Below are 21,702 nucleotides of genomic sequence, written 5' to 3' on the forward strand. Positions count from 1 at the left end.
TAGGGGTGGAACATCTTCTTCATCATCTCCTTCTTGTTCTTGGCCTTCTTCATTGTTGGCGTTGTCGTTCTCTTGTCGCGGTGGAGAAGGAGGTTGTTGATGTTCATCTTGGTGTACTTCCATGTTTTCTTCATCTTGGTGTGTCCCACTTGTGGATGCTTCCGTATCAACTCTTGGTTCACCTTGTCGTGAGGTAGAAGCTTCCACTTGGACGGACGAGGTACTCTCCTTCACCTCCGTTGGATTAATCTTGCCAATAGACAAGTCTTGGATTGCTTTCGATGGGTCTTTGTCTCCTACATCAATTGGCAATTGCTCTACTTGCGAGCCGTTAGATTCATCAAACTTCACATCTACCGTCTCTTCAACCTTTCGGGTGAAACTGTTGTAGACACGGTAAGTGTGAGAGTTTGAGCCATAACCAAGTAGGAAACCTTCATGAGATTTAGGAGCAAATTTAGAACGACGATGCTTATCAAGAATGTAGCACTTTGAGCCGAATACTTGAAAGTACCCAACTTGGGGTTTGTTACCGGTGAGAAACTCGTATGCTGTCTTGCCGAGCAGCTTGTGAAGATACAAGCGATTTGTTGCATGACAGGCTGTCTCAACCGCTTCCGCCCAAAAGTGCTTTGGAGTCTTGTACTCATCAAGCATCATTCTTGCCATCTCAATAAGAGTCCGGTTCTTCCTCTCAACAACTCCATTTTGTTGAGGCGTGTATGTAGCCGAGAACTCGTGTGAAATCCCTTCTTCGTCAAGAAAGGTATCCACATTTGTGTTCTTGAACTCCGTTCCGTTGTCGCTCCGAACCTTCTTGATCTTCACTTCAAATTGATTTTGGGCCTTCCTAGCGAAGTTTTTGAAGATCTTTTGGACCTGCGATTTATCATCAAGAAAGAACACCCACGTAAATCTTGAAAAATCATCGACTATGACTAGACCAAATGAGTTACCACCGAGACTCTTGTAGGCATTGGGACCAAAGTGATCCATATGAAGTAGCTCGAGCGGTCTTCTCGTGGTCATAATGTTCTTAACGGGGTGACTTCCTCCAACTTGTTTTCCTGCTTGACAAGCACTACAAAGTCTATCCTTGTCAAATATAACATCTTTTACTCCAAGGATATGATCACCTTTAATAAGCTTATCAATATTTCGCATGCCCACATGACCTAACCTTCTATGCCACAACCATCCTTTAGAAGATTTAGCAATTAAGAAAGTTCTAGGTTGAGCCTTTTTAGTGAAATCAACAATGTAAAGATCTCCTCTACGTATACCGGTAAAGACCATTTTATGATTATCTCTACGAAACACTTGGCAATCTACTTCAGTAAATAGGACATTGAAATCGAAATTAGCAAGTCTAGATACTGAAAATAAATTATAGCCAAGAGATTCAACGAGCATGACATTTTGTATGGAGCTATCATGTGAGATGCCACCTTACCAAGGCTAACCACCTTACCCTTTGAGTTATCACCGAAAGTGACATACTTTCGAGGGCCATCGTTTTGAGCAAGCTCACGAAACATATCTTTGTCTCCGGTCGTATGATCAGTACATCCACTATCAAGAACCCATTCCTTTCCTCCAGCCATGTAGCCGCGAAGATTAGCCATAAGACCAAAGTGTCTCATCGCATCATCAAGATCATAGTCACTATCATCATCCTCATCATAGTATCCATGTTCAACATCGTCTTGTGAATGATCAATTCCTAGAGAGAGTGATTCATTAGAAGTATGGCAGTAACAATGTTCATCTCTATGAATTCTAATGACTTTAGAAATGATATTGCTAATAATTCCAACATCTCCTTTGGCACGCATGAGATCATGAAGCTCAAATAGACAATCATCAAACTTAGGATCACTAGTACTCATCCTATTCAAGGCAATAGACTTATGGAGAATCTCATCTAGATTTTTCAAGGAATAATTTGGGAATTGTTCCTCTAGAAATCTCCATATGGTGTAAGCACAATCTAGAGTAGGTAAGCTAGCAATCAAATTTTTGGGCAATCCTTTTACAATAAGATTGATAGTTCTAAGATCGCGAATCATGTCAAGATCCTCATCGGGTGTGGGATGCAAAGGATCAACAATGCGAGCACAAGGAGTAGTAATGTACTATTTCAAATGATATTCATTGAAAATCTCAAGCATCTCATTTTTCCACTCATGAAAGAACTCTCCATCAAGAATAGGCACTCTACGTCTAAGACTCCCCAACGTAGACTTGTCCATCTTCCTCCAATGGTGATTAAACCAAAGCAATGGAGACCAAAGCTCTAATACCAATTGAAAGGATCGAGAAGAGGTGTCTAGAGGGGGTGAATAGCCTCTTAGTAAGAAAAGTTACAATTTTTAATTTCTTTAAGTTGAAGTGGAGTTTTAGCTCAAGTTCAAACATTCACAATACATATCAAGCAAGCATGATAAGAGTATATAAGCAGCGGAAAGTAAAGCATGCAAATTGCAAGAATGTAAAGGGATGGGATTGGAGTGTGCAAACGCAATTAGAGACACAGAGATTTTTTATCCGTGGTTCCGATAGGTGGTGCTATCATACATCCACGTTGATGGAGACTTCAACCCACGAAGGGTAATGGTTGCGCGAGTCCACGGAGGGCTCCACCCACGAAGGGTCCACGAAGAAGCAACCTTGTCTATCCCACCATGGCCGTCGCCCACGAAGGACTTGCCTCACTAGGGTAGATCTTCACAAAGTAGGCGATCTCCTTGCCCTTACAAACTCCTTGGTTCAACACCACAATCTTGACAGAGGCTCCCAAGTGACACCTAACCAATCTAGGAGACACCACTCCCCAAAAGGTAATAGATGGTGTGTTGATGATGAACTCCTTGCTCTTGTGCTTCAAATGATAGTCTCCCCAACACTCAACTCTCTCTCATAGGATTGGATTTGGTAGAAAGATGATTTGAGTGGAAAGCAACTTGGGGAAGGCTAGAGATCAAGATTTATGTGGTTGGAATGGAATATCTTGACCTCAACACAAGTGTAGGTGGTTCTCTCTCAGAAAATGTATGTTGGAAGTGTAGGCATGTTCTGATGGCTCTCTCTTCGAATGAAGAGTGGGTGGAGGGGTATATATAGCCTCCACACAAAATCTAACCGTTACACACAAATCACCAAACTTGGTGGGACCAAATTATAAAACTCGGTCAGACCGATTTAGTTCAAAATGTGAACGCTAGGATTTTCGGTGGGACCGACATGTCAACTCGGTAGGACCGATTTCATTAGGGTTAGGGCATAACGTAATCTCGGTGAGACCGATTACACAAACTCGGTGGGACCGATTTTGGTAATAAGCTAACCAGAGAGTTGGTCAGGCAAACTCGGTGGGACCGATTCGCTCATCTCGGTCGGACCGAAACGTTACGAAAGGGAGACACAGAGTTTGCATTGCGAACTCGGTGGGACCGATCGCATATCTCGGTGAGACCGATATTATTGCAATAGGCAACAAAGAGTTTACAATCCCATCTCGGTGAGACCGAGATCCCTATCGGTGAGACCGAAAAGACAAGGGTTTTGGCAGTGGCTATGTCAAGTGAACTCAGTGGCGCCAGATAGAAGATTTCGGTGGGGCCGAGTTTGACTTTTGGTTTGGGACATATGTGGATATGAGAAAGTGGTTGAGGGCTTTGGAGCATATCACTAAGCACTTTGAGCAAGAAACCCATTAAGCAACATGTCATCCCCTTTTAATAGTATTGGCTTTCCTATGGACTCAATGTGATCTTGGATCACTAAAAATAGAAAATGTAGAGTCCTGAGCTTGAGCTTGAGCCAATCCTTTGTCCTTAGCATCTTGAAGGGGTTCCACATCCTCTTGTCCACGCCACTCCATTGTTGAACTTATCTGAAACATACTAGGTAGAAGTATTAGTCCAACAAGAGATATGTTGACATTAATTACCAAAATCACCCAGGGAGCACTTGTGCTTTCACATGATGTCATCATGACGTCAGCGGTCAACTCTGACCGCTGACCAGTCAAACAGGGCAGTGGGGCCCATTTGTCATAGACTCAACTAATTGGGCTTGTTTAATTAGACTAATCTAGTTCATTAGGCTAATTAAGCAAGGTTAATTAAGTTAATTAATTACCCAACTAATTAATTATTTTTTATTTTTTAAATCTTTTTTCTTACAGGGGCCGGGCCCATAGGCCAGTGGCTCAACCGAGCCACTCGGGCGCTCGGCGAGCGAGTACCAGCCGCGCGGGTGCGGGCGCCCGTCAGGGCGGACCCGGGCGACGGCGTGGCCACCGCGAGGCTGACCGGCTGGCCGTTTCTGGCAATGGAAGTTGGCGCAGCAGGGCCCGATGGGCAGCGGGCGGGGAGTCGGCCGCGCGGCGAGCAGCAGCGGCGGCGAGTGCTGGCAGCAGGAGGCGCGGCCGTGGGCGCACGGCAGGGGCTGCCGGCGACGATGGCAGGCGAGTAGGGGTCCAGCGCGGGGTGGCCGGGCGTGACCGGCAGCGACGCTGGGGGTAAGCTGCTATGTGCGCGAGGCAGAGGCGCGGCGGGGGTGCACTGCGGGTGCAGGGGAAGGCGACGGGTGGAGCGGGCACACATGGCGTGCTCCGGGGTGTGGAGCAGAGGGTGGGGTGGGACGGACGGCGAGCAGCGGCGCGGTTGCGGTCTCACGGGGGCGTGGTGCACGGGAAGGGGAAGCGGCAGCGAGCAGTAGAAGTAGCGACAGCAGCGCAGCAGGCCGACGCAAGCAGAAGCAGGAAGCAGCGTCGCGCGCGGTGCGGCAGTGGTAATGATGCGGAGCATCCTTCCATCATCCCCATGGACTCTACACCAACACATCAAGCACCACGTGGACCCATGACAAGAGCTAGAGCACGTGCAATGGAAGCCGAGGTGAACTCCTTCCTACTTGATATGCATATGGACATAAATGGATCTTGGTTGCTACCTCACCAAAAAACTCTATGCCTCATTAGGTATGAAGAGGAACACCCTCAAGCAGCTCAGGAGCATCACCAAGGAGTAGTTGGACCACCAGAAGGCCACGCGGAGCAAGATGGAGTACTACAACAGCAGCACTGGAAGTCCCATGCGATCCCGTGCGCATAGGCCCCCGAGACCCCGTGTCCACGGGCTACACAGGGAGCTACGGCTGTAGCACCCCGTGCACATGAGCCCAACTTATCCCCGTGCGCATGGGCCTCCTAGGATGGTCGGCTGAGATTGCCTCTTCACCCTCCCCTTAATCTACTTCGACCCCAAGGCTATATAAGTCGTACTAGGACCATGTTTAGGTTTATAAAAGTATCAGATGAGATATTTGTGAGCTTTTCTCCTTCTACCCCCTCCATTGGAGATCAAGGCCTCTTAGGAGAGGATCCACTTGTGGATTTCAAGACCTCCATCTTGGAGAAGACTACCATCATCAAGACCTCATCTCCTAGAAGTGGGAATACCATTGTATCTTTCCTTTGATTGTGTTTGTGACTTGTGGATCTTGTGTTGCTACTCTAGTGGATGTGTAAATGGGTATTGTTGGAGTGAATTCCTCTTTGTGATTTCTTGGTGTTCATCCTTCCCCCCTCCAAGTGTGAAAAGATCCATCTTAGGGTTTCACCCTACAACAGGTAAGCACGTGCACGCTGAGAAAACATCTCGTAGTCTTCGTCGAAGGCACCGAGGATGGCCTCAAGAAAACGCCACGAACTATCGTTTAAAGCAGCCAACCGCATCGCGGCGTCAGCGCGCGAGGCGTCGACGGTGGCCTCGACAGCGAGGTGCTCCTACAAGATCTGGGGCTCGGCACGAATGGCAGCCATCGCGACCTCATTCGCGAGTGCGGAAGCAATTTGCTTCTTTGCTGCTAAATGCTCCTTGAGCTCCTGGCTATACTGCGTGCACCATGGCTTAGGGCGACGCTTATTTGGTGGAGGGGTCGGTGATTTGGGTGCAAGGTGTCGCGCCGGCAGTCGGGGCATGTGGGATGTGGAAGGAGGAGGAGGATGGGGGTTGGGTGTGGATTACCTGCCTGGATGGACGAGGCCGAGCAGCGTGAAGGAGGGTCGCCGACGAGGAGGCGGCGCTGCAAGCAAGGAGTGAAGGTTTCAACTTGGAAAGGAAGGCGGAAACAGGGGAAATGTGACTTTTGGTAAGGGGGAGGGGGCGGGGAGGTAGATATTTCCGCGGACGCCGAAAATTTTGAATCGGTTCAGTGAAAAAACTGGCGCGCGAAGTGTCATCACATGCAGTCCCTTATTCAGAACTGTGTGCGATATGTGAGCATGACAAACGATTCAGATAGCTTAACCCGTGTGTGATGAGTTTGAATGTAAAAAATTTGAACTGTGTTCTATACACCCACGGTGCTCCAGGATATTTTGTACCGCATCTCACACGGTTGGTGATAATAAACTGTGTGCGATCTACTTGACTTTTCGTCTTGATTTGAATTATATAATGGGGTCACAACTGGAAAGGATGGTGTTTGAATTGCTAGAACTTTTATCTGCGGCGAACATGCAACTATAGGTGTGTCGTCAAAAAAATTGGAATTATTCAGGGTTCGTTTGGACATTTTTATACATTAACTTGGTTTTCTAGGCATTTCAGGTGCACAATTCAAAATTAAACTACATGCACATGCTCCGGTGCACCAAAATGGGTTGTAAAATGATATATGTGTCCATGGGTTGATGCTTATGTCCCATTCAAGAAACGGGGATGAATTTAAAACACCACGGCACCGTGGCTCTCCGGCAAACGTTGATGTGCTTGCTTTTGTAATTCTAGTAAATACAAAACTCGTCCGAAATTCATGAACCTTGGCATGCTATCAAGGAACAACATCAACATGCTAGGGTAAAAAAATATTGTCCCATTTGGGGCAGGTTATGGTATAAGCTTCTCGCAAACCAGAGCTCCTCTCACAACAAGCCTGATGGTTTCAGTAGGGAACGTGCCACCTTGGGGGACGAAACGATATCTGTTGCCTCTTCTTACTTTCTAAATTTTTATCGTGTCAACATAGAACAACAGGAGTGTTGTGCAATTTTTGGGATTTTTCGAGGTTAGCTTGGAAATTTTTATACATTAACTGAGTTTTCTATGCATTCATGTGCATAATTCAAATTTGAACTACATGCACATGCTCCAGTGCATATAAACGGGTTGAAAAAAATCAAATGTGTGTCCTTGGTTTCAACCTTAGGTCCCATGCAAGAAATGGGAATGAATGTCAAACACCTTTGCCACCGTCGCTCGGCCGCTAACATTGAGATACATGGTTTTAAAATTCTAGTAAATGGAAAACTCGTCTGAAATTCATGAAACTTGACATGCTATCATGGAACGGTATCAACATGCAATGGTAAACATATTGTCCCATTTGGGGCAAGTTGGGGTATAAACTTCTCACAAACCAGAGCCTCCCGCAACAAGCCTCATGGTTACGGTAGGGAATGTTTCACCTTTCTGGACGAAACGATATCCATTGCCTATTCTTGATTTCAATTTTTCTCTAGTGTCAACATAGAACAACAGGAGTGTTGTGTTAAATTTTGGAATTTTTCAAGGTTCGTTTCGACATTTTTATACATTAGCTGAGTTTTCAATGCATTTATGTGCATAATTCAAATTTGAACTACATGCACATGCTCTAATGCATATAAATTGGTTGAAAATTCAAATCGGTGTCCTTGGTTGCATGCTTACGTCCCATGCAAGAAATAGGAATGAATGTCAAACACCCTGCCACCATCACTCGGCCGCAAACATTGAGATACCTGGTTTTTAAATGCTAGTAAATCCAAAACTCGTTTGAAATTCTTGAAACTTGGCATGCTATCATGGAGCGGCATCAACAAGCCGTGGTAAAGTTGTTGTCCCATTTGGGGCAGGTTTGGGTATAAGCTTCTCACAAACCAGAGCTTCTCACAACAAGCCTGATGGTTTCGGTAGGGAACGTTTCACCTTTCTGGACGAAACAATATCCGTTGCCTCTTCTTGATTTCAATTTTTTCTCTAGTGTCAACATAGAACAACAAGACTGTTGTGTTAAATTTTGGAATTTTTCGGGGTTCGTTTGGACATTTTTATACATTAATTGGGTTTTCAATGCATTTATGTGCATAATTCAAATTTGAACTACAAGCACATGCTCTAATGCATATAAATTGGTTGAAAATTCAAATCTGTTCCCTTGGTTGCATTCTTAGGTCCCATGCAAGAAATGGGAATGAATGTCAAACACCCTGCCATCGTCACTCGGCCGCAAACATTGAGATACCTGGTTTTTAAATTCTGGTAAATCCAAAACTCGTCTAAAATTCATGAAACTTGGCATGCTATCATGGAGCGGCATCAACATGCCGTGGTAATTTTTTTTGTAGGGTGAAACCCTAAGATGGATCTTTTTCACACTTGGAGGGGGGAAAGGAGGAACACCAAGAAATCACAAAGAGGAAATCACTCCAACAATACCCAATGACACATCCACTAGAATAGCAACACAAGATCCACAAGTCACAAACACAATCAAAGGAAAGATACAATGGCAAAGTTCTTCCCACTCCTAGGAGATGAGGTCTTGAAGATAGTCTTCTCCTTGTGGAGATCTTGAAATCCACAAGGATTCTTCCCTAAGGGCTCTTGATCCACAAGAGGGAAGGTAGAAGGAGCAAAGCTCACAAATATCTCATCTAATACTTTGTTATCCCTAAACATAACCCTAGGTACGAAATATATAGGCTTGGGGTCGAAGTGGTTGGAGAGGGGCTCGAACAGGTGATCACAGCCGTCCATCCTAGAGAGCCCGTGCGCACGGTGTTAGTGGGGTCCGTGCACACGGGGGTCCCGTTGTCCGTGTTCTGGGAACGGGGGTCCCCAGACTTGCCTGCCCGTGGCCCACGGCGTGGCTGTGCTAGCAGGCCTGTACGGCCCATCTTCATCAACAAGGCATTCAAGACCCTCGCGAGGGGCCAAGCCTCGCGAGGTGGACGACGCAAGACCTCCTCAGGAGTGGCCTCGCCAGGCAGGCTCACGAGGGGCGGAGAGATCAAGGCAAGGCAAACGTTGTGAGGTTCTCGTGACGTGAGCCATGACGATCAAGATCAGGCGGGCGCCAGGCAGGCGCCAGCGCGCGCAGTGTCCTTGTTTCCTCTTTGGTGCTAAGGAGGCAAGCGCAGGAGCGGAGTACCGAGGCATCAAGCAAAGGTTTCCATATCCGTGCAACGAGACCAAGACCAGCAGGACGACAAGACGGAGGTCACCATGGAGCCCAAGGCGGCGTCACCACCAAAGCCTTTGGCAGACGAAGACCGCTTTTGTCAGGATAAGCTGTACTAGCTGTCCCCTTTCAAATTGGCCGTTGTTGGCTCCCTTCCCGCTCAATATTTGGGGATAGGACCAGGGCCTATATAAGTAGGACTAGCCACCACTGTAGGGGCGGCTCGATCTCATCTTCAGTAATCCTCACCCACACAAGTTCGCCAAGCACAAGAACACCTCATCCTCAGGAGGCTGTTCTCCCCCCTTTGTACTGTTCATCATCAGCCCAAGAGGCAATCCACCACCACCACATTGGAGTAGGGTATTACACCACAATGGTGGCCCGAACCAGTATAAATCTTGTGTCTCTTATGTTGTGAGTTCGTTGAGTTCGTCCGTGAGATCTTAGCAAGCTAGGGCGTGGATCGGTAGGGAAAGAACTTTGCGCGCACCCCAGAGTTCGAACCTTAAGGGTTTTGCCGGAACCCGTGATCCGCCATTTGGTGCACCAGGTAGGGGTGCGCCGTAGCCTTCCCTCTGCTAATCTACGCTCCGCCACCATCGCGCTCCGCCCTCATGGCATGCGCCCCGCTACCGACTCCGAGTGCCGGCGCTGACGACGGGTCCAGGGGGCTCCGAGCCCTGGCCCCCGCCTTGCGGAAGGTGCAGTGGCCACGCAAGTTCAAGCCGGAGATGCCGCCACGCTACGACGGCGCGGCGGACCCGATAGCTTTCCTGCTGGCATACGAGGAGGCCGTCGTCGAGGCCGGGGGCGACGACAAGGTCATGGCCAACTGGTTTCCCATGGCCCTCACCGGCGCGCCGCGCGCCTGGCTGCTCAACCTCCCCGGATCCATGGTGGCATCTTGGGAGGAGCTGCGCGACCTCTTCACTACGCGCTACGCGGCACCGGCGCACCACGCGGTCGCGGCCCTGCTAGGCGGCTCTCAAGCGCCGCCTTCAGATCGCCATATCAAGCCATTGCTTCGCCAGATCGTCGCCGCCTTCAAGCGCTCGGGGGCTCCACCGGGCTGGGCTGCGCCTGAAGCCGACCTCACCTTCGACTCAGAAGACCACCCCGTCACCACCGTCGGCTCGTGTATGCTCCCGATGCTCTGCACGCCCACCATCTGCAACGTGGCCGTCACCAAGGCCCTCGTCGACGGTGGTAACGTGCTCTCCGTGGAGGCCTTCAGCCTTCTTCATGTGCCGCTCGAGCGGCTCAGCCTCAGCAAGCCTTTCTCAGGAGTTGGTGGCGGCACCGCCCACTCCTTGTGGCAGATCCGCCTCCCCGTCACCTTCGGCACGCACGACAACTACCGCACCGAACTGGTCGTCTTCGACATCGCCCTCATCGGCCTCCCGTACAACGCCATCCTCGGGTACCCTGCACTGGCCCAATTCATGGCAGCGACCCATCCAGCCTACAACCTCATGAAGATGCCTGGAAGCAAGGGCGTCCTCACCATCAAGGGGGATGCCAAGGAGGCCCTGACAGCGCTCAAGCTTTCCCTCAAGACCGCCGCGGCGGCGCAGCCCGTCGACGCGGGCACCCCCGATCCTGAGGGAGCCGCACCAACCAAGAAGAAGCAGTTGTTCACCCAAGACAAGGCGGAAACCAAGCAAGTGCCGGTCAACGAGGACGGGCCCTCAGGAGCCACCTTTACCATAGGTGCCGACCTTGACCTGGGCCAAGAGGAAGCGTTGGTGAAGTTCTTGCGCGCAAACAAGGAGATATTCGCGTGGGAGCCCAAGTAGCTGGTGGGGGTCCCGAGAGAAGTGATTCAACATCACTTGAGGGTGTGCCCCAATGTACGCCCAGTGAAGCAGCGGGCGAGACGGCAGTCCACAGAGAAGCAGGCCTTTCTCATCCAAGAGACCCGCAAGTTGGAGGCAGCAGGCGCCATTCGCGAGGTTCGGTACCCCGAATGGCTGGCGAACCCCGTCGTAGTGCCGAAGAAAGGCGGGAAGGAGCGAATGTGCGTCGACTTCACCAACCTCAACAAGGCCTGCCCCCAAGATCCGTTCCCGCTCCCACGCATTGACCAGATCGTTAACTCCACCGCCGAGTGCGACCTGCTGTGCTTCCTGGATGCGTTCTCAGGGTATCACCAGATCAAGATGGCAGTAGAAGATGTAGAGAAGACAGCCTTCCTGACCCCGTGTGGGGTGTACTGCTACACCTGCATGCCCTTCGGACTGCACAACGCGGGCACGACCTTTCAGCGGTTGATGCACGTCGCCTTAGGGCAGCAGCTCGGGAGAAACGCGGAGGCCTACGTCGACGACATTGTGGTGAAGTCTCGGGAGGCAAGAACCTTGATCCAAGATCTGGAGGAGACCTTCGCGAGCCCGCGCCAGGTGAACTTGCGACTTAATCCAGAAAAGTGCACGTTTGGTGTCCCTTCTGGCAAGCTGCTGGGATTCCTCGTGTCCCACAAAGGGATCGAAGCGAACTCGGAGAAGATCAAGGCCATTGAAGACATGAACCCACCGCAGACCCTCAAGTAAATGCAGAAGCTGGCTGGTCGGGTAACCACGTTGGGGCGCTTCATCTCCAAGCTGGGAGAGCGCGCCCTGCCCTTCTTCAAGCTGAAGAAGAAGAAGGGCCCATTCAAGTGGACCCCGGAGGCCGACCGAGCTTTTCAAGACCTCAAGAGCTACCTGACCAGCACCCCAGTGATGGTGGCGCCGCGACCTCTCGAGCCCCTAGTACTTTACCTTGCCGCCACTCCGTACTCCGCCAGTGCAGCACTGGTGGCGGTTCGGGAAGAGCACCAAGCCAAAGGCGCGCCGCGCCAAGCTACAGCCGAGGTGACGCAAGATCAGGAAGGCACGGCAAGAGCCGTAGCGGCACCAACAGGGGACGAAGCTCAGCAGGACGATGCCGCCAAGGTCCAGACAAGCGATCAGGCGCCGGAGGTTCCATCACCTCAGTAGACATCCCAGCTTCCACAAGACACGAGCCTCACCAACTCGCCAGCCCTCGTCGAGCACCCGGTGTATTTCATCAGCACGGTGTTGCGGGACGCAAGGGCACGATACCCCATGCCCCAAAAGCTCCTTCTCGCGCTCTTGGTGGCCTCGCGCAAGTTGCAGCACTACTTCCAGGGCCACCCCATCAAGGTCGTCTCAGCCTACCCATTGGAGAGAGTGCTCAGGAGCCCCAACTCTGCTGGAAGGGGCGCTGACTGGAACATCGAGCTGCAGGCATTCCAGTTGGAGTTCAGCACTACCAGGGTCATCAAGGGAGCTGCACTCGCTGATTTCGTGGCAGAATGGACGGATGGCCCGACGCTGGAAGTAGGAGAGGACCGGTCCACCTCACCGGGAAGTGAGGCGCCCGACGGCTGGGTCATGTATTTCGATGGGGCCTTCACGCACCAGGGCGCGGGGGCTGGAGCAGTACTCGTCTCACCCACTCAAGACAAGCTCTACTACGCTATACAGCTCTGCTTCCAGCAGGGCGAGAAGGTCTCCAACAACATCGCAGAATACGAAGGCCTAATAGCCGGCCTGAAAGCTGCGGCAGCCCTGGGGGTGAAGCGCCTCACCGTCAGGGGCGACTCGCAGCTTCTCGTCAACTTCTCCAACAAAGTATACAAGCCGAAGGATGAGCACATGGAGGCATACCTCGCAGAAGTGCGCAAGATGGAGAAGCAGTTCCTGGGCCTGGAGTTGCAGCACGTGCCTCATGGCACCCACAAGGAAGCTGACGACATCGCCAAGAGGGCGTCCAAGCGGCAGCCCCAAGAGCCTGGCGTCTTCGAGGAGTGGCTCTTCAAGCCGTCAGCAACGCCACCACTTTCCAGGACAGCTCAGCCTCGGGAGGAGCTCCCGTAGCCGCCTGCCACATGAGCCCCGGCCTGTGGCCCGACTTCGGGAGCGCGCCTACTATTGGCGCTCGAGCCCCAGGAGGGATGCTCGACCAAGGAATTCAAGGAATACCTGATGCAAGGGACGCTGCCGGAGAAGGAGGAGGACGCGGAGCGCGTGGCCCGGCAGGCCATGGCATACTACATCCGGGACGGTGAGTTATACAGGAAGCGACCAAATGGTGTTTCACTGCGTTGCATCTCCAGAGACCAGGGGAAGGAGTTGCTGACCGACATACACGATGGGGACTGTAGGCACCACTCGTCGTTGCGAACCCTCGTTGGTAAGGCATTCCGCAGCGGATTCTACTGGCCCACGGCGCACAACGATGCAGCCGAGCTGGTGAAGTCCTGTGAAGCCTACCAGTTCCACGCCAAGCAGATCCATCAGCCAGCTCAGGGCCTCCAGACTATCCCACTCACATGGCCATTCGCGGTCTGGGGGCTGGATATCTTGGGCCCATTTCCTCGAGCGCCAGGGGGCTACCGCTACCTCTACGTCGCCATAGACAAGTTCACCAAGTGGGCGGAAGTGGAAGCTGTCCGCACCATCCCAGCTGGTTCCGCGGTCAAGTTCATCAAGGGTCTCGTGAGCCATTTCGGGGTCCCCAACCGCATCATCACTGATAACGGCTCGCAGTTCACTAGTAATCTCTTCAGAACATACTGTGCTAACCTTGGAACGCATATCTGCTACGCTCGGTGGCACACCCTAGGAGCAATGGTCAGGCCGAATGCGCCAACGCAGAGGTCCTGAGGGGCCTCAAGACCAGGACTTTCAAGAAGAAGCTCGAAGCCTGCAGCAAGGGCTGGTACGACGAGCTCCAGTCCGTGCTGTGGTCCATCCGCACCACCGCCACCAAGCCAGCGGGCGAGACCCCATTCTTCCTCGTCTACGGAGCAGAAGCGGTCCTCCCTCACGAGGTCAGGCATCGCTCCGCACGGGTCCTGGCGTTTGATGAAATGCAATAGGATGCCGCGCGGGGGATGGACCTCGTGCTGGGGGAGGAACGCCGCCGCGAAGCCGCACTACGGGCGGCAAGGTACTAGCAGGCGCTACGGCGATACCACTGCCGCAACATCCGCTCCAGGACGCTCGATGCGGGTGACCTCGTCCTGAGGCGGGTCCTCTCCAGGGAAGGGCTGCATAAGCTCTCACCCATGTGGGAGGGCCCGTTCAAGGCCGTCCATGTCTCCAGGCCTGGCACCACGCGCCTGGAGACACAGGACGGGGTGCCCATCCAGAACGCCTAGAACATCCAGCACCTCTGGAAGTTCTACCCATGAAGCAAGGCCCGACGCCTGTGAAGAAAGGCCCAGTGCCTGTGAAGAAGGCCCAGTGCCTGTGAAGATCGCCGCCCGTGACACTCTCACGTAATAATGAGTGGGGTTGTACACGCCCGAAGTCTCAGGAGTGCCGCCCTTGGGCCTCAGGGGCTCCCTCCCACGTCTTAGTGGCAGCACTTAGCTCCGCGCTGGTGAGAAGTCTTGAAGACTAGGCTAGGTGCCGGACGCGGCTTTTCATTTGCTTTCCGTAGTTGGCTCGCCTCCTTTTAATTGAAAGTTTGCTTCTGGAGTTCCTTGCTGGTTTGGTTCCGTCGCTTTTTGCTGCTGTTTCCGGTTACAGTTTAACCTGTTTTCTCTCTCTCGCGTACCTTGCGAGGGGGCTAGGCAGGAGCCCTCACGAGCCTTTTTCCTTTCCTCTGCCCTTCGTCTGTTTTTCGCGAGGCCCTTCGATCGTTTCTTCGCGAGGCACTCTCGTTCGAGCCAACAAGCTGGCGCACCTCTCCTGATCCGTGCCCCTCGGGTATCGCAACACGAAGCGCTGGGTCTAGGCTCGGGTGAATGATAAGCCTCCGGGCGACGCTCCTAACAAGTTTTTTGTAGTTCCCTAGCACCCACAAGTCAAGGAAGGCCTCCGCAGGAACGAGGAAGCAAGTCCCTCGCGAGGAGGAGGCTACCCCAAGCATGCCAAGCTAAGTTACCCCTGCACAAAATAATGACACGGCACGGAAACAACAAACACAACATAATGTTTGGGAAATCATAGTTCGATACACGCCCCCGGGGCCCATACTGGTTTCTTCTTGATGCAGAAAAGAAAGGAAGAACAAAATAAAGCGGCGCCTGCACCTACGGCGGTCCACGGAGGCAGGCTCCTAGCGCCGTCCTGAGCTCAGCCAGACCCCTCCTCGCACTTCACGGAGACGCGATGACCCGCTGCCACCTTCGAAGTGGGCGCGGCAGCGTGGCGGCTAGTCGTAGCCACCGCTGCTGGAGCTGTTGCCAGACGAAGAGCCACCGTAGCTGGACGAGATGCGGTCGGCACCAAGGGCGGGTTCGCCCTCCTCCTCGTCCCGACCATCGCCAAGGCCGAGCACCTCCTCGCCGTCGTTCACCTTGGGGCAGCACGCGGCGCGGCGACCATCTTCTCCAAACACCCTCACGTAGAGGGTCACATCACCATCGTACTTGAAATGGAGGGTGCACCGCCTGCCCAGGCCGCGCGCAAAGGAGAACGTCTGCCAACCACGGGCCAGAGCTATGTTGCCCGTGGCGGAGACTGAGGGAGTCCTGGACTAAGGGGTCCTCAGGAGTCCGGCCTGATATCCATGGGCCGGACTGATAAGTTGTGAAGACATGAAGATCGAAGACTGTACCCGTGTCCGGATTGGACTCTACTTGGCGTGGAAGGCAAGCTTGGTGACCAATTATGAAGATTCCTTCTTATGTAACCGACTCTATGTAAACCCTAGATCCCCCCCGGTGTCTATATAAACCGGAGGGGTTAGTCCGGAAAGGATACACACATTACCATAGTCATATAGGCTAGACTTCTAGGGTTTAGCCATTACGATCTCGTGGTAGATCAACTCTTGTAATACTCATATTCATCAAGATCAATCAAGCAGGAAGTAGGGTATTACCTCCATAGAGAGGGCCCGAACCTGGGTAAACATCGTGTTCCCCGTCTCCTATTACCATCGACCCTAGACGCACAGTTCGGGACCCCCTACCCGAGATCCGCCGGTTTTGACACCGACATTGGTGCTTTCATTGAGAGTTCCACTGTGCCGTCGATGAAAGGCTCGATGGCTCGCCTTGTCCTTAAAGACAACATCACCGCCGGGGTAGCTCTGGCCCCGGGCCAAACCCTCTGGCTGGGCGACTTTACTATCGCCCGTTCGGCCGTTGAGCCGACGATGACCTCTCGGGCCATCGAAAACCCCCTTCACATCAATTCCGAGCACTCCAAGCAGATGGATCCGGTTGAGTTTTCGTCCTTGAACGAGCTCCTAGATCGCATCGCCGCTTTGGGAATCACCACAGATTACGATCGGATCGGGCCTAAAACCGATCAGGGAGAAACTGAAACTCCACCGGTCACCCACCAGATTGCGGTAGTCATGGAGCGGGACGGTGAGTCTTCTTCTATATCGAAGATGGACTATGTCCGGATCACCGTTCATGAAGAGCCGGATACTCACCCGCGAAAGGATGCTACCAGCCCTCCGAACATAGCATCGGACGGCGGTCCCGAACAATCAGAAGATATTTCGGGACCCGGATTGTCAAGCCCGGAAGGTCGTCAGACTCCGGATAATCGGTCAGGTCGGGGTTCGGATTTAATTCCACCCACCCACCCGGACATAGACGCTCTCATGAGCATAAAACATCAGTCTCAGGAAAAGGTCCACCACTTCTGGGCCAGATTTCTCCTTGTCAAGGACAAGGTAAAAGATTGCCGTGACGAGGACGCAATATCGGCATTCTGCAAAAATTGCACGGACGAAGGAATCCTCGACGCCATCAATCACCGCCGCATACTGAAATTCGCTGACTTAGCAACCATCGTACAAAAGTACAGCGCGATGGAGAGCGCCTGGGAAACTCGGGCAGCTCGCTGGGAACCGTCAGTCCCAACCCAACTCCCCCTACAGGCGAAAAGGGCGCACCCTCGTGGCACGCCCAGTCCAACAGTCAAGAAACACAAAGCCGCTATACAGCACGGCACCGTTCTGGAGGGGTGGCTCGATGGCCCATGCAAAATACATACAACAACAGATACCGTGGCAACCCACAACCTTAGAGCATGTTGGATACTACGATAGGTAGCCAAGAGCGGCGAGGACATCCTTATCAAGGACGCCCTAGAACAGCATCCCGCAGAAGACGACGGCCCAAGAGTACTGACGGTCTTTGAGACATTCGCTTCAAACAACAAGCGCAAAAGGGCACTTCGCGAGCTCGACGAAGTCTGCCAAATTGTTGTGATAAACCCATGGAACGACAGGGCTATAACATTCAACGCCGGTGACGAACCAAAGTACAGAGCAGTACGAGCGCCAGCCGCGTTAGTCCTTAGTCCCATCGTGGATGGGTTTTGACTCACCAAGGTCCTCATGGACGGCGGCAGCGGACTAAATCTCATTTATGAGGATACACTCCATAAAATGGAAATAGACAGGAGCCGCATCAAGCAAAGTAACACAACCTTCCGGGGAATTATTCCCAGTCGAGAGGCGCGATGCGCGGGCAAAATCACACTTGACGTGGTATTCGGCACGCCAGAGAACTATCGGTCCGAAGAAATAACTTTCCAAGTGGCCCTTTCAGCAGCGGATATCACGCCCTGTTGGGGTGGGATGCTTTTACACGCTTCCAAGCTATACCTCATTACGGGTATATGAAGCTCAAAATGCCCGGACCAAATGGTATAATCACTCTCGTAAGTGATCCGGACATAGCACTCCGCGCTGAAAACAAAACCGCATCCCTGGCCCTGGAGGCGCTATCCGAAGCCCTCGCGGCCGAAGAATTAACCGCACTACACTCCACGATGGACAGGGACGATGTGATCCTCGACAAACGCCCCAAATCCACCTCATTCAAACCAGCAGAGGAAATAGTCAAATTCCAAGTCCACCCAATGGACCCCAAGAAGACAGCATCTATCGGAGCTCAACTGAACCCAACAGTTGATGCCGCACTACGAGAATTCCTGCGCGAAAACTGAGACATATTTGCCTGGCACCCTTCGGATATGCCAGGGATCCCACGCAAGTTGGCCGAATATAGCCTCAACATATTAAAGGGATTTAAACCAGTCAAGCAAACACCACGACGCTTTTCCGAACCCAAGCGACAAGCCATGGGGGAGGAGCTGGCCAAGCTTATCGAGGCCGGATTCATTAGAGAAATCAAGCATCCGGACTGGCTGGCAAACCTGGTGATGGTACCAAAGAAGGATAAATCCTGGCGCCTATGTGTCGATTTCAAGGATCTCAACAAGGCTTGCCCCAAGGATCCTTTTCCCCTTCCCCGCATTAATCAAATCATTGACGCCACCGCAGGACACGACTCACTGTGTTTCCTAGATGCATATTCCGGATACCATCAAATCAAAATGAAGGAATCCGATCAAGCTGCAACAGCATTTATTACCCCATACGGGCCATCTGCTTCAACACTATGCCCTTCGGGCTCAAGAACGCCGGCACGACATACCAACGCATGATTCAAACATGCCTGGAGAAACAGATCGGCAAAATGGTAGAAGCTTACGTCAATGATGTCGTCATCAAAACTAGGCATGTCGAAACACTAATAGACGACTTACGTCTTACGTTCGACAACCTCCAGACATATGACATTAAGCTCAACCCAGAAAAGTGTGTCTTCGGCGTCCCCGCTGGAAAACTGCTGGGCTTCATCGTTTCCAATAGAGGAATCGAAGCAAATCCGGCTAAAATCCGAGCTCTGTCACAGTTGGCTACACCAATAGACCTCAAACAAGTCCAAAAACTGGCGGGATGCATGGCAGCACTAAGCTGCTTTATCTCCAGACTAGGAGAAAAGGCACTACCACTCTATCGCCTCTTACGGCGGACTGATAACTTTGAATGGACAGACGCGGCGACTGCCGGACTAGAGGAAATAAAGACCCTCCTAGCAAGCAATCCAATCCTGGCCGCACCAAACGCGGGTGAACCCATGTTGCTATACATATCGGCAACACATCAGGTGGTGAGCGCCGTGCTCGTCGTCGAACGAGAACAGGACGGACACAAATTCCCACTTCAAAAACCAGTATACTACGTATCTACTGTCCTCACACCATGCAAATCTCGGTACCCCCACTACCAAAAGATAGCATACGCGGTCTTCATGGCATCCCGCAAGCTACGACACTACTTCCAGGAGTGTTCAATCACGGTGGCTTCTGAGGTCCCACTCAATGACATAATAAACAACCGCGATGGCACGGGACGTATTGCCAAATGGGCCATAGAGCTACTTCCATTTGACATAACATACAAGCCACGTCGAGCCATCAAATCTCAAGTACTGGCCGACTTCGTCGCCGAATGGACAGAGGCCGAACTCCCTAAAGAGTATGGCGCATACTCCAACTGGGTCATGTATTTTGACGGCTCCAAAATGTTGGCAGGACTAGGAGCGGGAGTCGTATTAACATCCCCCACCGGAGACGTCGTCCAGTATGTACTCCAAATATTATACACAGACTCCAACAACGCAGCCGAATACGAGGCCCTACTGCATGGTCTTCGGATGGCCACATCCATGGGCATACAACGCCTGGAGGTGCGCGGGGACTCGAACCTCGCGATATCTCAGATAAACGGCGACTTTGACGCCAAAGATCCAAAGATGGCAGCTTATCGCAATGTCGTATTAAAAATGTCGGCTCGGTTCGAGGGGCTTAAATTTCATCACGTTGCCTGAGAAAGCAATCAAGCAGCAGACGTCTTGGCTCGCATCGGTGCTAAGCGCGACCCCGTCCCACCTAACATCTTCCTGGAAAGGCTCTTCAAGCCATCCGTGGTGTGGCAAGGGGAGGGCGGCGACCACAGTTCAGATCCGAACACAACCTCAAATCCCGAACATACACACAGTGTTGGGGGCTCAGCCACCGAAATAACAACGTCGGCCCATCTCATTATGGCAGTCATTGCCCCATGGACCGAACCCTTCTTGGCCTACATTAATAGGAAGGAGCTTCCCGACGACCAGAATGAGGCTCGCCGCATTGTCAGGCGTTCGAAGGCCTACAAGGTTCACGACGGAGAGCTCTACAAGAAAAGCACTACCGGAGTACTTCAAAGATGTATCTCCAAAGAAGAGGGGCGACAGCTTTTAGTGGAAATTCACCTGGCCTCGGCAGACACCACGCCGCAGCTCGGGCCCTCATTAGCAAAGCCTGCCGCACTGGGTTTTATTGGCCGACAACCCGAGCGGACGCGCAGGACCTTGTCCAACGCTGCGTCGGATGCCAGCTCTTCGCCAACCAAAGCCACATGCCCCCAACTGGCTTGCAAACTATCCCCATTACTTGGCCTTTTGCGGTCTGGGGCCTGGATATGGTTGGACCCCTTAAAGGAGGAAGCCATAAGAAAAATATCTGCTGGTTATGGTGGACAAATTCACTAAGTGGATAGAGGCTAAACCGGTCAAAACGGCTGAGTCCGGCCTGGTAATTGACTTCATATCCGGTGTTGTGCACCGTTATGGTGTCCCACACAGCATCATCACCGACAACGGCTCTAATTTCACAGCCGACGAGGTAAAAACCTGGTGTACTAATCTGGGTATTAAACTCGATTACGCCTCCGTCTACCACCCACAAACCAACGGTCAAGTCGAACGAGCCAACGGTCTTATTATGAGCGGCATCAAGCCCATACTAGTGCGGTCTTTGAAAGAATCAGACAAGCACTGGGTTGAGGAGCTCGACTCCGTACTCTGGGGGCTGCGGACAACGCCCAACCGTACTACCGGATACACACCTTTCTTCATGGTGTATGGCGCAGAGGCCGTATTGCCCTGCGATATTATTCACGACTCACCTCGAGTGCGTATGTACGAAGAGAGAGAAGCCGAGCTTGATCAGCAGGACAGCCTAGATGCCCTGGAGGAGGAACGCGATGTCGCAAAAGCCCGTTCAGCATTCTACCAACAGCAGGCTCGAAGATAACAAAGCAGAGAAGTACGGGCCAAGACTTACAATGTTGGCGAACTCGTTCTACGCCTGCCGGAGAAGAAAAAGGACAAACTCAAGCCCAAATGGGAGGGTCCCTTCATAATTGACGAAGTTCTCACCGGAGGAGCGTACCGTCTTCGTGATGCATCAGACAATCGCCTCGAGCAGAACCCCTGGAACGCGGCCAGACTCCGAAGATTCTATGCCTAGCGCCGAACTCCTTGTTCGTCTCCTTCTCCCCTGTAGTTTCCATTATTTTTCTCTCTTTTCCGATTACCCTTTTATTCTTCACTTTAAAGTTTTGGTACGGCTAGACCGCACACCGCTAACACATACATATTTAAAATATGTATGTCCATTATACCTGGGGGCTTCTTGGACAGAAGCTTTTTATCATTATTCCTCGAGCATCAAGCTCTTCACATATGAGTTCTTCCATATGTACCTTTTCTTCGCCACTATATGCATCGATATGACTTAAGTTTTGGCCAAGCTGGGTTGCTTGGCTCCTGTGCTTATGCCCTACGTTCCCGTTAGTTCGGCTTGGGCA

Source organism: Triticum aestivum, chromosome 4D, assembly GCF_018294505.1.
Source record: "Triticum aestivum cultivar Chinese Spring chromosome 4D, IWGSC CS RefSeq v2.1, whole genome shotgun sequence".
Taxonomy (NCBI): Eukaryota; Viridiplantae; Streptophyta; class Magnoliopsida; order Poales; family Poaceae; genus Triticum; species Triticum aestivum.